The sequence below is a fragment of the Gopherus flavomarginatus genome, chromosome 4, assembly GCF_025201925.1.
Source record: "Gopherus flavomarginatus isolate rGopFla2 chromosome 4, rGopFla2.mat.asm, whole genome shotgun sequence".
Classification (NCBI taxonomy): Eukaryota; Metazoa; Chordata; order Testudines; family Testudinidae; genus Gopherus; species Gopherus flavomarginatus.
In genome coordinates, this window is record NC_066620.1 from 160686546 (window position 1) to 160702762 (window position 16217).

The window sequence follows — 16217 nt, forward strand, 5'->3', positions numbered from 1 at the left end:
ACTGATTATATAGATCACATGGAGAGTACAGATCACACAAAACAATTAAAACATCCTAAATGCAATGTCCCTCACTAACTCATCCTTCCCTGGGGGATAATTTGTGTTCCATCAGGCCAGCCGGCACTGACCACTACCCCCTTGCCTAACCTGATTCTGCAGCAGCCTCTCCCATCTTAATCTGGTGCAAAATGGCTCTCTTTCCAGCTCCCCCTTTTGATTCCATGTATAGACTCCTGTTGGGGTTGCCTACTTCTTTATGTTCTGCTCCTGGTAATTTTCCATCACTCTCAAGCCCCCATCCCTTCAGACAAGAGGAGGGAGTGTCTTCTCCCAGTCAGTGCAAACCCATTGTTCCAGGTGTTTGAGTAAACTATCATTGATTGCTGATTGCTCACCCTTGTTTCTGGCCTGGCAGAGACATGACACTGTTAACTCATGGTGGATCCACATATATATAGTCTTTCCATGACATGATTTCACAATACAAATTCATAAAATCATGAACTGTTCAGAAGTGGTACAGACAGAGCCACCAAATCATCACTCCCTCAATATGTACCTTTAGCATCATGCTTAAGCTGTCCTTCTACATAGATATGTCTCGAAATCTTCAAGAGTACACATGTAATTTTGACTCCCCTAATTTTGAGATTTGTGCCTCTATGTGCACCTGCAAGTCAGATTTTGCATATCAAAAGTCAGGTTTGATATATTGTTTTGTGCCCACTTTTAAAGATTAACAGCCAAGGATCCAGCAGTAGAACTAACTCTAACTCACTAAAAGTAGCAAAGAGTCCTTTGCCACCTTATAGACTAACAGGGCCTGTTCCCTCATCCTCCCTGATTGAACTACCTCATTATCTGTAGCTTGCCTGCATATATATACCTGCCCCTGGAAATTTCCACTACATGCATCTGACGAAGTGGGTATTCACCCACGAAAGCTCATGCTCCAAAACGTCTGTTAGTCTATAAGGTGCCACAGGACCCTTTGCTGCTTTTACAGATCCAGACTAACACGGCTACCCCTCTGATATCTAACTCACTAACTCACTACTGAATCTGTACCTCTGCTGAAATCTGTCCCCATACCCTCACGTCCTCTCACTTTGACCTTTCTTGTCCGAAAACTCCCAAAATTTCCTTCTCCTCCACAACTACTTCCTCCTCCTCCAGCATAGGCAGAAAGCTGTTGCCTTCTGTCACAGGGTAGCACTGTCCCTTTACCAAGGGGCAGAGTGAAGGGCACCTGTGACTCCTCAGCTGCCTCCCAGTTAGGCTTAAAAGAGAACATCTAGGCCTGAGGAGACAGAAAAAGCTGATGACTCAGGAAAAGGATAGGTGAGATCTGCTGGGGGTCAGGAGATCAGAAGAGCATTCTGGGGAAAGCTGAAGAAATCTCTCAGCAGACTATCCCTGGAAAGAGGGTGGATTTGCTGGGAAGCCCATGGAGGGCCAGAGTGCCAGCCAGTGAAGGCTGAAAGCAGCAGAGGAAGATACCTGCTGGCTCTCTGAACCAAAGAGCAGAAGCTGTAGGGCCAGGGAGGGCTGAGGACTGAGTGTGAGATGAGATGCCAGAGCTGTATTGGAGAGCCTGAATGAACACAGAGAGAGATGCCAGGGATGGATTTGGTGAGAGATGCCAGGGCATGTACCATCTGGACTATGCTGGGGAATTCTGGACTATGGCTGTGAGACTCTTGTTATGATTGATGTGCATGGGACTCTTAATAAATTAACCCTGCAAGAGCTACATATACTTGGAGAGCCTTGAGGGCTATTTCTGGTGAACGCTAAAGGGGAAAATGAGGCAGGTCACTATTCTGATGCTGACAAGTGTCCTGGGGGTGGCTGCCCTATCCTTCCCACATTTGACAATAATGTAATCGCATCACTCATCTTATACAGCTCTACATTTATATCAGGATTAAGTTAAGATACTCTGTTTCCAAAATTCTCTTTGGGCTTATGCCAGCCTTCCTCATAGACCTGGTCTCCCTTTACTCTATGTCTACTCCTTCTATTTATCTTGCAACAGTCCTCACTCTAATCCCTGTCACAATTTCACTACTCTGAGTCTGACAGATTTCTCTACAGCTGCAGGTATCTGAAACAGAACTCCACTGTGTCTCCACCTCACTTCAGTTCTCATCTTAAAATGTATCTTTCCTCGGGACACTTAATTTATCTCTCTCACTGCTATTGGCCTTATGATGGAACAGTTTTAATTGATACATTACAGCTTTTTGTAAGTGATGCTGTGCACTGCCTAGCTTGTACGATATTATTTAAATTCCATAAAACTCTTGGTCAAGTTTTCAAAAATAAATTCCTAAATTAGGCTCCTAAATCTGTATTTATTGATTGAAATCCATGGATGTGTCTAGGCCCTCAGACCTCTGTAAAACAGGCCTCTTATTTAGATGCCTAAATCTCAATTTAGGAAAATAATTTAGGCACCCACTTTTTAGAAATCTTGGACTTTTATTTTTGGTTTTATTACCATCTAGTTATTTTCCCTGTATCGTTATTTTGCACATTAGATTAAGCAATGGCCAATCATTACTATGTCATTCTTAGTTAAATCCCATGATGTTTTACTTAATTTTATATTTTTAAGATTCTTTCTTTAAATTACAAGGTCACTAGAGGGTATACAGACAGCAACTTGCCTTCTGATTTCAAATCTTGAGATGAACTCTTAGATCCAGTTCAGGAGCTCCAGGGTTCTCTCTGTTGCCACTTTACTTTGTAGCTTTGTCAAGCCTTCAAGTCTCTCAAGAGCGATCACTCTGTTAACTCCATGACAATGTCCTTCAACTCTCAGCTTCATTTTGTTCCATAAAGTGTCATGACACACAGCATATATCTGCCATATTGGTGCCCCTTCACGTTGTGTCCTGTGACGCACCCCTTTAGAGCTACAAGGAATCTGTATATTGGGGGGGGGGAGGGAGGAGAGTAATGAAGAGAGAAATGCTCTTTAGTGAATTTTCTTCATTTGACTTTAGGTCTTTTTTTTTTCCCCTCATCCCGGGAGACAAGAAAAACTTTAACTTTGAGAAACTGTGATTGTCTTTTCTGCTTCTGGAGTCCTATTTAGTGACAGGTTTCCAAACTTTGCAGTTGAGCCTGAAACCCTCACTACTATAAAATGTTTGTATGCAGTTCCATTGTCTCCAATGAGATTACACGCAAGAGAAAGAACTTCATGATTTGGCCCCTTTTAATGCCAAGGGATTTTATGTGATTTAGTAACTCCTGAGATATTCAGAAGTTTTAGATCCTGTGCCTGAGGTGCTGTTTAGAGTAGGATTTAAAACTGCGTTGTAAGCATGTGTTCACTAACACATGTTCTAACTAGGGCTGGCCAAAACACAAGAACTTAGTTTGACCAAAACTTCTGAGGTTTTGACATTTGTTTTTGTTCCACATTGAAACAAATACTAGATCTGTCCAAAAAAAAATTAAGTGAAAAGACACCCACCCCAGACTAGTCCAGAGCTCAGTAGTTCTGCAAAAAGTTTTAGTTTCAACTAATTGGCACTTTCCGACCCTCCAAACCCCCCCCCCCAAAAAAAGGGGGGTGGGGAATTCCTGACCAGCTCTAGTTTTAGCTAACATTTTAGAAGTCTTGTGTAAAAGCACTCCGCCTATAACATGAGCTAAGCTGGTTAAGTTACAGCCTGGGTGGAGAGAGCCCAACTGCTTTAACTCCAGAGTTAAGCATGTTAGCTCTGTTGCTTCTGCAGCCATTGATGACATCACTAACACCTGAAGAATTAAGAAAACTGCATCTACCCTAATGTCCCCAATATTTATAGTGGAAACACAGTTGTGGAAGGCAAGTAAAAGGAAGCACTATCTTCCAGTTACTTCATTTTTAATGTGCGTAATTGTTGAGAGTCCTGCGTAGTCTAGAAGGAAACATGCTCCTAAAGAGAAATGAGGAAACAGATAAAAGGATTAAACTGTCCTAGGTATTAATATTGGACCCCAGCACTCTAGCATCTGAGCAGCAGCCTGCCAGCACTTAGAGATTCGCCTCAGAGCAGACCTGTGAGGTAAGGGAGTATTACTAGCCTCATTTCACAGGAGTTGACCCGTGTATGATTTTCACCCGGAACACCAGTTGAAAAGGGACCCTCCCCAGCCTAGTGAAAATGAGCGAGTGAGTGAGAGTGCGGGAGAGTGAGCAATGGAGGGAGAGGGGATGGAGTGAGCAGGGCAGGGCCTCGGAGAAGGGGTGGGGCAAGGGTGATCAGTTTTGTGCTATTAGAAAGTTGGCAACCTGACCTGGGGAATTAAAGCATAAAGGCTATGTCTTCACTAGGATACAAGATGTATTAATTCAAGATAGCAACTCTAGTTCACTAGGAATGTACCTTGAGCTAGTTAGGACAAGGCAGGTTGTAAACTGAGGTAAACCCTCAGCTTATTCATAGTCTGTAACTTGACCTGTTAATGTGTAAAAGTTATAAACTACTTTGTCTTCACTAGGATGTTACCTTGTCTTAGTGACCATATTAGCTAACTTATGTTAACCACATGGCCCTTTTTTCCCTTCTAGTGAAGCTGTACGGGGAGACTTTGGCAAACCAGTAAAGTGCCTGAAACCACTATAGTTTATTGTTAAAGATAGCGTAGTCAGCAAGCCGTTAAAAGCAAGTCTCAGCTTGACCAAGGCATGAGGGGAGGAGGGATTTAGGGTGCCACCAAAAGAGCAGCTTGACCCCATGTCCTTCCTAATAAGAATTGGATTGAAGTTGCTGATACATGCGTTTTCAAGGAGTAGGCTATGCCCCAGGAATGTCTATTGAGGTCTCAAGGCTGCAAGTTCTGGAAAAACCCGCACCTCGTTAATCAATAATCAGAAAGAACCTCTTGCTTGAAACTGCTTACTTAACAAGGTTTCTTTAATTACTAATGTATAAATAAGGGGGGAAAGCTTGAGACATGTGGTTTCGGGACTGGCCTCTCCCTCTGGATGCATCATCTGTTCCCCAGCAGCAGACGGGCTGCCATTGTATCACTCCAAAGCCACACTCAGTCAGCTTTGGTAATTTTCAAGGGTTGGGGTCGTTTTACTAACTTGTTGTGGATGTGTGTAAGTGCTTGAGACTAAGTAAAGTTTAGCTTTAAGTGAAAGCACTCTTGTGTTGTCCTGTTTGTGCCAGCCATCTATCGGATGGACGGCCGTGTCTCCCCTGATTTATTTCCTGACTCCTCCTCGCACAAAGTAGAGTTACCAAGAGCTTTGGGTTGAAAGAACCCCGGGTAACAAAGATGCAACCACAAAGCATTTTCATGTTTCTGGAGGAACTGAGACAGTTCCTGGTCTGCACTGAAACACTTATGACAGAATAGCAATGTCAGTAAGGGAGTCATGGCTTTTTTTTTTCTTTTTTAGATTAGAATCTGAAGTTCACCAACAGGCAGGGCCGGCTTTAGGCCGATTCACCTGATTCCCAGGAATTGGGTCCCGCACCTTAGACACTTTTTTTTTTAAACTTACTCTGGGTCCCTGGCTGCGATCTGCTCCGGGGTCTTCCATGGTCCCGCTCCTTGAGCGAAGCGCAGGTGGGAGGGCGGCAAGCCCCGCGGCCCCGCTCTCCCGGCTGAAGCCCCGGCCGGAGCACGGCAAGCCCCGCTCTCCTGGCTGGAGCTCCGGCTGGAGCGCGGCAAGCCCCGCGGCCCTGCTCTGCTGGCTGGAACTCTGGGCCCTTTAAATAGCCTCCAGAGCCCTGAGGTAGTGAGGGGCTCCGGGGGCTATTTAAAGGGCCAGGGCTCCAGGTGCCTCTGCCATCCCGGTCCTTTAAATAGCCGCCAGAGCCTCGCCACCCCCATGCATTCCCCAGGGCTCCCACAGCTATTTAAAAGGTCCAGGGTGGGGTAAAAGCTGGGGAGCCCCAGGCCCTTTAAATAGCCCCCAAAGCCCTGGGATAGCAGGGAGCTTGGGGGCTATTTAAAGGGCTGGGGCTCCAGCTGCCTCTGCTGCACCCCCTGCCCTGCCCACACCAGCCCCGCTCTCCCTGCCTGCAGCCAGCTCTGCACCCCATGCCCACAGCCAGTCCCTGCCAAACACCCTGCCCTGTCTCCAGTCAACCTCTGCCACACATCGCTGTGGCCGTGGCCAAAGCCAGCCAGCCCCACACACACTGCTGCCTGCACCAGCCCTGCACACCCTTCCCTGTCTCCAGCCAACCCCTGCTGCACCCCCCTGCCTGAAGCCAGCCAGTCTCACACTCCTCTGTCTCCAGCCCTGCCAACCCCTGCTGCATCCCCCTGCGGCCCTGCCTGAAGCCAGCCCGCCCCACACACCCCCTATCTCCAACCAGCCCCAGACGCCTTGCCCTGCCTGCAGCCAGACCTTACCTCCAGTCAGCCCCTGCGCTGCCTCCAGCCAGCCCCATGTCCACTTGTGCCCTGCAGTTCCCAGGGCAGTAACCCTGCACACCTGCTTCAATGAGGGGGGCAGGGAGCAGCTGGGACCCATACATGTGAAACGGCAGTCATTAATAGCCAATCAACAGCATATATGATGCAATGTACATAATATATAATTTTATCATTTATACAGTTATGGAAAGTAAATAATATATGAAAGAAATGAAAGGCTTTTTTTTCCACTTTTTTTTTAAGTCATCCCTGCCAGGGCCCCGCCGAAAATGTTCGAATTAGGCCCCACACTTCCTAAAGCCGGCCCTGCCAACAGGGCTGGCTGCTTCAAAGGAAGCAGGTGCTTGAGGCAGCCAATTGAAAAGGGCGGCACGTCCGGGGTCTTCGGTGGCAATTTGGCGTTGGGTCCCTCACTCCCTCTCGGAGGAAAGGAACCGCCGCTGAATTGCCGCCAAAGAATGAAGTGATGCATTAGATCTGCTGCCGAAGTCCCACCAATCGTGGCTTTGTTTTTTTGTTTTGTTTTGTTTTTTGCTTCGCCACTTGGGGCAGCAAAAAAGCTGGAGCCAGCCCTGTTCACCAAACCACTGCAAACTGGCCCAGAACAGCTGCTGCTTTTTCCAGTTCTGAATGGGCTGCCTTCCTTCAGCCCATAGACTTAGTAGTTCCCAATTCAGGTTAGGATCTGAACTCCGATTTCCCATATGGCAATGTTTCCCCACAGAATGGCTAATAACTTTTAAATTGAAAAAATAAAAATGTACTTTTAATCCTTACGTAGTGTAACTGCAGTATTTAAAGTATGCATTTCAAAATTAACTCTTACTAAAGCTAATCCAGAAAAAATCAAAATTTGGAAAAATGTGGCAATTTCAGATTTGTATTTGTGAAATAAAAATAAAACGTGCCCACTTAGTTGTGTAACTCGACATGCAATCAGTTATTTTTGAAATTTGAGAGGGTGAAACTCATTAAAACAGACACACACACAAATCCCAAAGTAGCATGTTGTGGAAATTTTAAAATTTTAATAATGCTGCCTTACTCATATCTAACCATTATTGAGTATTCAGATTACCAGCATTTTGAGACCTTTGCCAGCTGTCAATTGATTCTTTCATAATATCTTTTTAAAAGAAAAAACCTTGCTCTAGCATTTGTTTGTGATCATTCCTGCTGTCACTGGAAAGTGTGGTTTTTTTTTATTGTAGCATGTATAATTAGATTTGTGTGTGTGTGTGTGTATTTCTCATGTGTAATAAAAATTGACAAGATTGGAATGACAGAAGTTACTGTTCAACAATGAATGATAAGCCTAGAATGAAGACTGTTTTAGTGTTAGTAAGAGATAACTGCACGTGATTTATGGAAGAAGAAAGACTTGGTATTATCCAGGTCAGAGTTAAAGTACTTTGAGGAAGGAGCAAGCTGCAGTTTAACAAGAATGGGTGGGATCCAAAAAGCACAAGTGATTAGGAACATAAGTCTCATTCACAGGGCAGTTGTATTATGTAAGCTAAGGAGGAGGGCTTTATACTAGATTAAAAGAGGGAAATCTCACAAAAGCTCAAAGGGAGGTATAAAAAGGTAACTACGACAGAGGCTTGGATGTCAGGGGGATATGAAATTACAATGGGCAGTCACAGGAGCAACAATGAGGGAATCTGCTCCACATCTTAAATGTGTATACACAAATACAAGGAACATGGGGAATAAAGAAGAACTGGAAATCTTAATTCAGCTTGTGTATGACTTAATTGGCCTCAAACTATGGGATAATTTCACAAGTTGCATATTGGTACAGAGGGCTATAACTTATTAAAGAAGGACAAGCAGGGAAAAAAAGGGAGGAGGTGTTTCACTGTACATCAAGAATGTTCTGAGGTCCAAAAGCAGGTGACAGGCAGAGCAGTTGAAAGTGTCTGGGTGAAAATAAAAGGGGAAAGAAAAAGGGGCAACATCATGGTTGGAGTCTATTATAGAACACCAAAATCAGGAGAAAGAGGCGGATGAGGCTTTTCTAGAACAAAAAACAAAAATATCCAACATACAAGACCTAGTAGTAATGGAGGACTTTCAGCCTGGTATCTGTTTGAAAAGTAATCTGGTACAACATAAACAATTCCAGTAAGTTCTTGAAATATGTTGGAAGCAACTTCTTGTTTCAGAGGGTTGAGGAAGCAAACCAGGGAGACTGCCATTTTATACTTCCTTTGATTATCAGGGAGGAATTGGTAGCCAGTCTAAAAATGGAAGGCAATTTGGATGAAAATGATCGTAAAATGATAGGCTATGTGATTCTAAGGTAAGGAAGGAATGAGAGCTGTGGAATAAGGACAATGGACTCCAAAAAAGTAGACTTTAACAAAATCCGAATTGGTAGGTATGGTCCCATGGGAAGAAAATATAAGGGAAAAGGGAGTTCAGGAGAAGTGCCAATTTCTCAGAGATGGTATTTTAAGGTGTTACCATGCCTCAGTGGGTCACAGCTGAGAACAAAATGCTGACAAATAGAGCAGATTCACCTCACCTGGTGGTTATTGTATCATTAGATTATACCAAGCCAGTAACAACAATAAACTTCTGTCTCACCACATTGATTAAAAAGAAGTAAAAAATGCAGTCTCCTTAGGCATCCCAACCCTTGTCTCACCACCCAGACACTAGACTTTATGATGAGTGATTATTGAAAACAAACTTCATCAAACAAAGAGTTCTTATCTCAAGAGATCAGCCACATAGCCAGGTCAATATAGAACTCCGATCTTAGCCAATAATCACATTGTTGCCAATCCATTAGTAACTAAAATCTAAAAGGTTTATTCATAAAGAAAAGAAGAAGAGAGTTAAAGTTGTTAATAGCTCATATACACACAGTAATGGCAATCTTCTCATATCAGATTTGTAGCAATGATATTATAGACTGCTGGCTTGTAAAGTCTGTGGTAAATTCCAAAAGATTGGAAGGTCCTCAGTCTATAGTCCAGAGAAGCAGAGCAGGAAAGAGGCAACATGGGGATGTTTCATTGCTCTTTTATATCCTCTGTCACATGCTTGGAATTTTACTGTTCCAAACAAAGCTCATAGCCCCTGTCTTTGGAAAGTTATTGGCACAAAATGGAGTCCAGGATCACATGATCATATCACATGTCCTTACATGGCTTGTTGACTTACAGGGATGGCCATTGGTCATATCCATGCTAAGGCATCCACAGGAACACTTACTGGCAGGATGAGTTTCTTCTAAGCACTATTGCAACAGTTAAGTGTCTTTAATAGGCCATCAACACAGAGCAGTACAGCTTCAATGTAGATTTTGATCTCATGGGCATTACCCCAGGAACAAACACACGTGAAATAAAGATATATAGCCAATATTCATAACTTCAAATACAGTGATGATACATGGATTTCAACAGGATAATCTTATTTAGTAAATCGTAACTTTTCCATTGACACCTTACATGATATACTTTGTACAAGATTTGTTTTAATTGTCTAACAATGGCAATATTAATAATATACATGGTCATATTTCAATCATACAGTGCATCAGGAGCACTTTGATCACCTGAAAAATGAAAAAAGATTCCTATAAAAAAGTGGAACCATGGACAAATTGCTAAGCATGAGTATGAAAGTATAGTGCAAGCACTTAGGGACTAAATCAGTCTAAAGCACAAAATGAATTAGTTACCCCTAGCAAGGGATACTTAAAATAATAAGAAGTAGCAAGAGAAAGACAAAAGAAGTATAGGTCCACTACTTAGAGGGGAATGAGACCTAATAATGGATTACACCAAGTAGGTTTAAAGCCTAATTTACTTCAGTCTTCACTGAAAAGGTTAATTGTGATCAGATGTTTAACACAATTAATATTAACAACAAGGGGGAAGGAACACAAGCCAGAATAGCAAAAGAACAGGTTAGAGAATATTTCAATAAGTTAGATGTATTCAAGTCAGCAGGGCCTGACAAAATTCATCCTAGTGCATTGAAATCATCTTGGAAGCATTAGCCAGTATTCTTTGAGAACTCATGGAGGACAGGTGAGGTTGCAAGAAGACTGGAGGAGGGTGATTATTGTACTTGTTTTTAAAAAGGGGAACAAATAGAACCAAGGGAATTATAGACCAGTCAGCCTCACTTTGATATCTGGAAAGATACCATAACAAGTTAATAATCAAATTGCTTACTGAGGAAAGGACCAACCTAGAACTTCTACAGAGATTGCTAACTGCCAGAGCCCCTCCAGAAAGAAGGTAGGCCTAGCACAGGACTATTGATTTTATCTTTTTCACAGGACTCTTTCTTATGAAGATACCATTGGGTGGTCTGTGCTAGCTGGGAGAGGCCTAACAAGATGGTTTCAGGGGACCCCAGGCCAGGGTAGGTATGTGGGAACTGCCTCAAACTCTGTGTACTTTTGCACCCTACTCAGATTTACCCTGTAGTTTTTAATCTGCAGGGTCCAACATAATCACACAGTCCTTAACATATTTTAAGATGTATCAGGTCCGCCTTTGGTCATCTTTTCTCAAGACTAAACATGCCCAGTTTTTTTAAACCTTTCCTCATGGACCAGACTTTCTAAACCTTTTATCATTCTTGTTGCTCTTCTCAGGACTTTCTCCAATATCTCCACATCTTTCTTAAAGTGTGGCACCCAAAACTACACATAGTTGTTCTACTCTACGCAGCTCTAGTGAGGCCTCAACTAGAGTACTAACTCCTGTGTTTTAAATATGACCCAGAATATTAACTTTTTTTTTTTGTTACACAACTACATTACATTGTTGACTCATTCAGTTTGTGATACATTACAACCCCCTGTTTGGCATTACTACTGCCTAGCCAGTTATTCCCATTTTGTAGTTATGCATTTGTTTTTGTTTTTTCCTTCCTAAGTGAAGCACTTTGCTCTAGTTTCTATTGAATTTCATCTTGGTGATTTCAAAAGGATCTTGACAAATTTGACTGTCTTCAAAAGTGCTAGCAAACACTACCAGTTTGATGTCATTCCCAAGTCTTATAAGCACACTCTCCTCTCCTTATCCAAGTCATCGAATGATAGATGGATAGTATCCGAGTCAGGACAGACCCCTGCGGGACCCCACTAGATACAACCTCAGTTTGACAGCCAACCATTAATAACTACTTTTTGAGTACTGCCTCTCAATTAGCTGTGCACCACCTTATAGTAATTTCACCTAGACCACATTTCTATAGTTTTGCTTATAAGACTGACATGTGGGACTGTCAAAAGTGTTACTAAAATACAAGTTATATCATGTCAGCTGCTTCTCTCCAATCCAATAGGCCAATCACCCTGTCAAAGAAGGAAATCAAGTTGGTTTGGTATGACTTATTCTTGACAAGTCCATGCTGGCTCTTCCTTATAACCTGTCATAAACAGATAGTTAAGGGTTAATGTCTCTTTTACCTGTAAAGGGTTAACAAACAGTGAACTGAAACACCTGACCAGAGGACCAATCAGGAAACAGGATACTTTCAAATCTCGGTGGAGGGAAGCCTTTGTTTGTGTTTTGGGGGTTTTGCTTTGTTCTCTCTGGGTCCTGAAAGGGACTAGACGTGCAACCAGGTTTCTGCCAATCTCTCTGCTACAGTCTCTTATATATTCAGAATAGTGAGTATTAAGTAGAAAAGGCGGTTATAATCTTTTGATTGTTTTCTGTATTTGCAATTGTGTATTTTGCTGGAATGATTTTAATGTGTAATTGTGCTGGGGGGAAGGCTCCTCTCTAGTGTCTATAAGCTGAAAGACCCTGTAACATTTACCATCTAAATTACAGTGACAACTTTTACTTTTTTTTCTTTCTTTTATTAAAAGTTTCTTTTTAAGACTTGATTGATTTTTTTCCCCCTTGTTGAGGCTCAAGGGAATTGAGTCTGTACTCACCAGGGAATTGGTGGGAGACAAGGAGAGAGAAGGGAGGAGGGAAAGGTGGAATCCCTTTGTTTTTAGATTCACGGAGCTGGAATCTGTCTCTCTCTCCAGGATAGCCCAGGGAGGGAAAGCCTGGGAGGGGGAGAAAAAACCTGATTTCTCTGTATTCAAGGAGTTTGAATCACGGTGATCTCCTAGTGTACCCAGGGCGGGAAAGATCTGGGAGGAAGAAAGGAGGGGGAGGGGAAATGGTTTATTTCCCTTTGTTGTGAGACTCAAGGAATTTGGGTCTTGGGGTCCCCAGGGAAGGTTTTTGGGGGGACCAGAGTGCCCCAAAACACTATATTTTTGGGTGGTGGCAGCCTATCAGATCTAAGCTGGTAATTAAGCTTAGAGGAATTCATGCTGGTACCCCATTTTTTGGACTCTAAGGTTCAGATTGGGGAATTATATCATGACATAACCCTATCATCCCCTAGGTGCTTACAAATTGATTGTTTAATAATTTGTTGCAGACATCAAAGTTAGGCTGATAAGTCTATAGTTCCCTGGGTCTTCTTTGTTCCCCTTTTTAAAGATAGGTACTAAGTCCTTCTTCACTCTTTCTACATGTCTGTATGATGTCTTTACCCAAAGGTACTCAAGTCCTGACTTACTCTGGGTACTACTGCAATACAAATAATGGAGAAAACTGCTATATCTTCTATCTGCTCGTAGTGTTGTTGTAGCCATGTTGGTCGCAGCATACAAGAAAGACAAGGTAGGTGAGACAGTATCTTCTATTAGACCAACTCCTCTTTATGGCAGGTACAAGCTTTTGAGCTTCACGGAGCTCTTCTGTAGGTCTGGGGAAGGTCACTCTGGTTTCCTTCCCAGAGTTCAGGTTAATTTATAAGCTCTTACTCAATGAGGAGAAAAAACACTGCATGCTGTGTAAGAACTTATAAAAAGGTATGAGCAGTCCCTGAGCACCCTCCTCTCCTCCCACTTTACAGCCCAGCCTGCCCTATCTTGATTTCCTTCAGTGGCCAGAGACAAGGAGAAGACAACATACACTAAGCAAATGCTGTATCCCTTTTAATAAGGCTTCATCCCAGGAAATATTACACCAAACAGTTATTCAGGACTCCTAAACTTATAGCCCATAGCCAAGTCCCTGAAACAGGTTAGGCGTGGCTTCAGGTGCCTCAAGGAACAACTCCCACCCCCTGCAGCTTGCCTGGGTTCTATAGTCTTCTTCCTGCTTATATTACTCAGCCCCTAGGGCAGGGGGGGGCAGGTCTGGGCCTTGTTGACTATCTCCAGGCTGTAGGTTGCTGCCTCTCTGTGAAGGAATGCTAAAACTGTATTATACTCAGCCATTAAGAGACATTGTATGAAACACTCTTACCTGAGCTGGTGACAGCCACTTCTAGCAGTGCGTTGAAGTGTCTAAAAGAGAACATCTGTTGTGTCTCTCTCCCTGATAGAAGCTCTATAACCCAGTCCAAATCTCTACAAAAGCCTGATCTGCTAGTAGCAGCCCTGCAACCTACCGTTTACAAGGAGTATATGACACTGTTCCTTAACGGATAGTGCGTTTTCCCCCTTGAACATCTTCACTGAGATATTTAAAAAATAATTTAAGAAAATAAATGAAACAAACACATGTAATGATGCATTTCTTGGGGACTAATTTCTCTAGGAGCAGTTTTGGCAGGAAAATAACAGGCATGATTTCTGTGACAGTCGAGACATCCAAGATGCAGAGAACATGATACTCTATTTAGCAGTTTTCACACAAACATCCTCTAGTCACATGTGATGAAATCATTCAACATCATCCTAGCCCTTACTCAGCTATCAAAACACTGTTCCCACTTCTTTCATACATTTTACATTCAGTCCAACATGTAAGAAAGCTGGTCTTTGCAAAGCTGCACCATCCAATAAAACATTTATATTATAAACTTTCTGAAAGCTTTTTCCCTGGTAATTATAACATACAAGGTCTTTCTTTTTGGAATTTAACATGGATGAAGAAAATAAGATTCTACAGAAGTTTCTCTAAATATCTACAGTAATAATAATTTAAAAATAAATCTCTAATATGTAATTAAGTGACTTGCTTGCCTTCCTCTCCAGCATGGGACATGGTTCACCTGTTGAGATCATCGAGGTATATGTTACCTAGTCAATTTCCTGCCATTACAGGGACATTGAGCACTGGTACATAGTTTAATCTCCTGAGGACTGAAATACTTTGGTCTAACTAAAGTCTCTGGCTTTAATAAACCTACAGAGAGAATAATTTTCTTCACTAAATTCTGTGGGCTTTTATAGTAATGTCTACAGAATCCTATTGAATTGATTTCCATCTAGTTCTATAGACCGTTTCTGTGTTTTTTGATTTCTGTGCCTTGACTCAACTCTTCTGTATGCAACAGGTTTCCATTGTAAAAAGAATGACAAAAATATGAAAGGAATGTTAATTAGATCATTTTTTGAGATACATCATCACTACACAAACTGTTAAAAGGCACTGTTGGACTCCCAGAGAACTAATAAGATGGGTTCATAGTTTAGGGCTGAGACATATAAGTGATGAATTCTTGGACAGATGTTACTATTTTATGCGTACCTATTGCACCCATTGTCTCAAGGTAGAAATCATAAGTGGCTCCCTGCTGACAAACCTACATACCTCAGATGGATTGGTGCTGGTTTGGAGGTGTTCTGGATGTTAGTAGCAAATTCATTTGGAATACTTCAGCATAAAATGAATCTAGTGTGTTTGAGAGGAGCTAAGACAGAGCGTTAAAGTGAACTGAAGGCAGCATCTGGGGCTAAGCTGCTTTCTGGCTACAAATCTGTACACAGCTGTTCAGCAGAAGTTCTGTAAGTAGTGCTGCATATTAATGCAATAAACTTCAATTTACATTGCATCAACATATCTGTTTGAGAGTATGCACACTCATAATAAATTATACTAAGTAAGTGACAACCTGCATTTGTGTCCATTTGTTTCTATCCCAGCAAGGAAATAGCCTACCTCAGGAGTTCAGATTCTTGATTGCACAGGCCTTGTCCGCATGTTAAAAATGTATCAATTTCATTAGGTATTTACAAAGTGACTTAAGGAGTGGTTCATATAGGTGGCTTTGCCTGGGATTGGCTCACTGAATCGGTGCATGTCCTTGTCCAGTGCTCCTGAGACTACAGCGTTACATAATATTGCCTGCAGTCTATGTTGCTGCTGTGGCAAAACAGGAACATTATAAGCACGAATGAAAGATCTAGTGTGGGGTTTACCTATGATGATCTTCCTTGGACAGAGTTGCTTGTAAACATGAGCATTTGCAAAAATGAAATCACTTCCAATGTCCATCTGGGGTCACAGATGTCCCTATAGGCTTTGGCCCAGACCCTTGAAGATATTTATCTGTATCTAAATACCTTTGAGGATCTTGGCTCTTGTGCCCAACGAGCCAGCAGCATAACCTACAGACGGGGGGCAGCACATGGGCTCATGAATTCAAAAACCTGAATGCTGTATCATTGCCAGAGGGACCATGTTCCCGGAGAGACTTTCATAGATGGCACAGCCCTGGTGAGGGGAACGTAGGGAGTTAGGCAGGAAGCAACTCAGCGAAGCGGCTAGAGCGGTCCACCGGGTTTAATAAAGTTCCACTTGTCCAATTTCACCTGCATTCAACTTCACTAATTTAGACTCCAGAGATTAAAACCAGCAGATAGGATTAGGTTTCTGTGTGCTTTATGCTGCTGATCTTTAGTTAGAAGCCTCTCCACAAATGTGCATGTGCATTTTCCATTGCACATTTAACCTGCAACCAGAGATGAAAGTAAGCTGGTACGCGCCAGTACAAAGGACCAGTAAGAAAAGGAGACTGACTGAGGGAGGGAGAGA